A 5,898-nucleotide genomic window follows, 5' to 3' on the forward strand; every position below is an offset into this window, starting at 1 on the left:
ACACTCTTTTGGGTCACCTTTCTTTGGGATGGGAACATAGATCTCTTCCAGTCTCTTACATTGACATTCCAGATTTCCAAGCATGATGTCCTTCTTCAAGGACTGGCCTTTCCTTACAAGATCTCCAAAGTATATGAGATGGAGTTTCATCATCTTTGTCTCCAAAAGTCACCCTCATTTTCCTTTTTTCAGGACAGATTTGTTGGTTCTCTTGGCAGTCCATGGAATATTCAATTCTCTTCACCAACACCAAACCCAGGGGCATCAACACTTCTTTTGTCATCCTTAGTCACTGTTCAACTTTCAGATACATAGCAAAAACCAGAGAAGACCATGCATGGCTTAGACCAGGCACATCTTAATTTTTAAACTGACATTTTCACTGTTTACTACTCTGGAAAGATCCTTGATGTAATAAAATTTTCCCAGCATAATTATATATATATGAGATTGTCTTGCTTATTTTTGTGGTTTTTGTTGTTGTTGTTTGAGAAGTTATATTCAATTCTAATATGGAAATAGTCTATAAAATAATTAAACACAACTTCAGTGACCTCTTGCTGCTGTTGTCATCATTAGGTGTAGTCAATTTAATTATGACTCACAGAGCCCCTGTGAACAGCTTACCTGAATCCTGCCTTCTTCTGTGCCATCCTCATCATCTCTGACCCACTAGAACCCATTACTGAAATCACTGTGTCAATCTGTCCAATCAGGCTTGTTCATCATCTCTGACACACTAGAACCGATCACTGAATTCCGTGTCAATCAATCTATCCAATCACGGTTCTTTCATTCCTTGCTGACCCTCTATTTTTCCAAGTAGGATCTCAGTTTCCAAAGAATAGCCTTGTCTATCTACATTATTGAAATATGAAAAACAAAGCTTTGTCATCATTGCCTGCAAGGAGCATTTTGGCTGCACTTTATCCATTTTTTTTATTCTTTTGGAAGTCCATGATATATTCAATACTCTTTTCTCCAGTAATATATCTGAAAGGCTTCAATTCTTCTCCTGCCATCCTTGTTCATTATTCAGCTCTCTGGTGCATAGCAGCTAATTGAGAAGACCATGGCATGAAATGAGGTACACCTTAATATTTGACCTTACTTCATTGTCCATCAGACTTTTGAAGTGAGTCCTAACAGTGGATTTGTCTAGTATAATACATTTCCTGATTTCCTCACTACTGGTACCAAATATGCTGATTGTTGATCCAAGCAAGATTAAATCATAGACAGCTTCAATCTTTTCTTCTGTCATAATGTTGACCGTCAGTACTTTGCTAAGCACCTTTTTTTCCCTTGATGTTGAGGTGTTGTCTATGTCAAATTCAGTACCATAAAAAGATGGGTGAAAGGAAAGACAATATGTGAAAAGAGATAGACATTGTAATGAAATAATATTTGAGAAGTATATTTTTCCATGAAAGTTGTTGCTGTGGATGTTACTATGTTTCATCAGGTTGCCTATGACTCAGAGATATAGACTCATACAATATTTGCACAATAGCTCTGAACTCTATCCTGGGCCAATCTCACTGATTCCAACACTTCTACCCCCATTACCCTAGTTACGAAATCAATCCATCTCATCTAGAATCTTCCTCTCCTATCATATCCATCCATCCTTTGAAAAATGATATTCTTCTTCAAGAACATGTCTCTCCTGGAAACATGCCCAAAGTATGAGACAGAACTTCATAATTCTTGCCCCCAAGGAGTAACTGGCTTCACCCTTTCCAGGACAGAGCTGTTTGTTCTCTTTGCAGGACATGTTATATTTAATATTCTTCTTCATCACCACAACTCAGTCATTGGTTAATCTTGTGTCATCCTTAGTCATTGTCCAGCTCTCTAATGTATAGCAAGAAATTGCAAAGACAGGTGGGTTAGGTTCACCTTATTCTCTAGACTGATATCGTTGCTCTTTAGCCTCCAGAGAAATCTCTGACAGCAGATTTTCCTAATGCAATTTATCTTTTGATTTCCTGACTGCTTGTTCCAAGAGTGTTGATTGTGGAAATAAATGAAAATTATTTACAATTTCAATCTCTTCTCCATCTAACATGGTGCTGTAGATTGACTCAGTGGTGAAAATCTTAGGCTTAACAGTGAGTTTCATATTTTTTCTTTTTAATTAGGATGTTTTAAAAAGTGTTCTGAAATAAACTTCATTAATAGCAGAGCCTGATTTTGGCTTTATATTTTGTTTAAATTTGTGTTTAATTGAAGTGATTGTATTCATCCATATGCATATATGTTGTTATTGATTGCCTTTGAGTCAAGTACAGCTCATAGCGACTCTGTGAACAAAAAGCCTGAAATCTTTCTATATCTATTGACATTTATCAAAGTTCATAGAGTTTCCGGAGGCTTGTTTTTTAGAAAGTGGATCTCACTCCTGCTTCCAACACACACACACACAAATGAATTATGAAAATTGTGTAATACGTATATGTGTGTGTGTGTGTGTGTGTGTGTATTACATATTTTTAATTTATTTTGGAATGTAACCCCTTCATTGATATCATACCATCACCAAGTCAGCTGATACTCCAAGAGGGTTTTTAAAGACTTTATCACACAGGAATAGATTATGCACCATTCTCTGTCAGAGCCACCAGTGAATTTAAACTGCTAGGCATTCATCCCGTCTGAGTTAACCTCAACTGCCTATATTCAAAGCTACTAGAGAGCTCTAATTTTAAAAGATTAAATAGACACACACACACACACACACACACAAAGAAAATAAGTATATTTGCCCTCAAGTGTATTTTTTTGCCATTCACAAAAAGGTCAAGGTAATTTGGCCATAAATTAACATTAATTGAAATAATAGGTTTAAATTAAAGTGCACGGCTAACTTTGAATTCTCTTTTTGCAGAAAAGTCATCTTTTCTGGTTTCTAAAACTATTCCAATCTTCATTACTGATACATTTTTATGTTAGAATCCTATAAAGTTTGATTTAATGTGTGTAGAAACTTCTCTACATTGATGGTATCTTTCTAAAGCTGCAAATCATGTTCCTGTTGCTTTCTTCTCTCATGTATGAAAAGTAATCACTTCACTGGCATTAAAAAGCTCTTTTGGCAGGAAGCCAGGTTCTATTTCTGGCTCCATTTTACCACAATACCAATGAAATAAATTTGAGGATTTATGCTTTACAAAATTCATATTCTGATCAAGTTGAAGTAATTTCACATTTTCTGTTCTTCTTTGAGCCTCATCATAGGCCTCTGATGTTTTAAGTTCTCTGACTTACTTGAATTTTAAATAATATATTTTGTATAAGTCATAATAGCATCAATAGAATATTCAATTATTTTTCACTCAAACATTTGTGGTACATACATAATTGAAAAAAAAACCAAAAATAGAAACAAAAAACAAAAAACAAAAGGGTTTGATCAAAGAATTTCCCCCAGGGTCATGGCACATTTTCCTTTACCAATTTATTCCTCTAAAACTGGCTATAACTTACATATAATAATTTTACTTATTCAAACTAAGAGCAACACTAGTTTCTGTGAGAGAATCAGTCACATTAATAAGCAAGATTTCTTTAAAAGACCCTAGGACATGTACCTGTTTGTCATTGGCTTTGAAATGCTTTGTTTGGCTGGAAGATTCTTGTTTGAGCAAATGAGAGCTGGGTGTATGTCCTGGGGTCTTTTAAAATTCGTGTGGCTTGGAGGGGCCAATCTTTCTCTGCGTTGGATGGGATTGACTCTGAAGTGTTTTGGTTGGTTAGAAGCTTCTTGTTGGAGCAAATGAGAGCTGAGTGCACCACCTGGGGTCTTTTAAAATTTATTTGGGTCCAAGGGCCTGATTTTAATTGTGTTTGAAATTAACTCTCTTCTAAGTGGTACAACACTGTTCTGTCATTTCTTTATATTGAGGTAACTTTGGATTGCTGTAATACTGAACAATGTGTCATTGGTCTGTCAAATGCCATAATGGCTATACATAGTTGACAATGCTTGATAGAGCTCTCAGATTAAGACAGGCTTGGAAGCAGGAGTGGCATCCACTTCCTAAACATGCCTATGGAAAATTTATAAACTTAGAGAAAGAACAATAGTTATAGAACAAGGTTAAGGTCTTTTGTTTATTGGGTTGGTAACAGATAGCACATAACAACAATAACAACATATAAAGTCAAGCCCTTGTCTCCATTTTAGACTTGGATAAAGAGGCCAGACACTGTAAGAAGGTGCTTTTGTTTTGGTTGAGGATCTGCATAGCTTGTTTGTTTGTTTTTATGTAAGCATCTCCTTTAGAGTCAACAAGACCTCCTGGTGCATGTAAGACCAAGCCCTTGTCTCCATTTTAGACTTGGATAAAGAGGCCAGACACTGTAAGAAGGTGCTTTTGTTTTGGTTGAGGATCTGCATAGCTTGTTTGTTTGTTTTTATGTAAGCATCTCCTTTAGAGTCAACAAGACCTCCTGGTGCATGTAAGACCAAGCCCTTGTCTCCATTTTAGAGACTGAGTGAAGCAACTGGACTCTGTAAGATGGGCTCTCTTGTTTTGGTTGAGGTCAGTGTGAAATGTTTGGGGTTTTCTTGTTGTTGTTTTTGTTTTTTTAATTTTTTTTTTATTTAAGTCTCTTGTTTAGAGTTAACAAGACCTTCTGGAGGGTTCTTGTATATAAAAGTTTAGCCCATGGGGTCGTAAATGCCATAATGGCTGCCCATGGTGGACAGTGTGTGGTGGAGCTCCCAGTTTAAGACAGGTTTGGAAGCAAGAGTGGCATCCACATACTAAATCACATGCCTCTGGAAACTCTATAAGCTTGGAGAAATTATAGTTATAGAAAGGCCTCAGGTCTTTTGTTAATAAGGTCACTATCAGTAATGCATAATTCAAACAACAACAACAATGTAGTTTACCCTTTAGTGAGTTTTCATACATAGTAAATTGTGTGGAAAGAAAATGCCTATCTATATCCTATGGAGTAGCTGGTGGAATCGAAGTGTATCTTTGGACTGACAGTGCAAATTCTTATCACTAAGCTATAAGACCAGTGTTTCCCATATACTGATAAATAAGTGTATTTTTTTAAAAAGTAGTTTCATAACTTTGCTGTTAATGTACTCTTTATTTATTAATAACTCTAAATTCTGAGAGTTTATCTCCCAAATGAATTATTTCTAATAAAACTTTCTTGTTCTTTAGAACAAACTTTTATACACAGAGCTTCTAGAGATGTTTAATACATTTATTCAAAATGTGCTTTAGAAAAATAGGGCCAATTATTGTAACATAATTGTATTAACTAAAAATTATATCTTACAATTCAAGTTGGGAAAAAGATTTCAGTTAATTATCTGTCTTTCCATTAGTCAATGTCTAATTAAAAAACCAAAAACCTTGTCATTAGAAACAAGAAAGTTGAAAGTAATACTGGTAGTGAGGGGACAGCATAAACCCTACTTTTTTATAAACCTCAATTAATACCAGAAACAGAAGTGAAAAATTCTTAGCTTAAGGCAAACATGAATGCCCCAGGAAAAGTATTATCTGTCCTTGCAAAGTAAAGAATTAACTAGTGTCTACGTGACACTTTAATTTCATGCCACCTGAATTTCAGAATCATCTCAGGAACAGGTTGGAGGCCTTGAACACTAATGAGTGAAGACCAGATGAGTTGTGGGACGATAGTAAATGTATCATCGAGGAAGAGTGCAAACGGTCATTACAAAGACAGAAGAAGAAGAAAAGATCAAAATGGATGTCAGAAGAAACTCTGAAGATTGTACTGGAACGTAGAGAAGCCAAAGCACAAGGAAGAATTCAAGACACTAAAGAGCTGAACAGAAGATTCCAAAAGGCAGCACGGAATGACAAAGCAAAATATTACAATGAAATGTGAAAGGAGCTAGAGTCA

This window comes from Elephantulus edwardii, unplaced genomic scaffold (genome assembly GCF_000299155.1).
Source record: "Elephantulus edwardii isolate Elephantulus edwardi_28Jun2011 unplaced genomic scaffold, EleEdw1.0 scaffold00299, whole genome shotgun sequence".
Taxonomy (NCBI): Eukaryota; Metazoa; Chordata; class Mammalia; order Macroscelidea; family Macroscelididae; genus Elephantulus; species Elephantulus edwardii.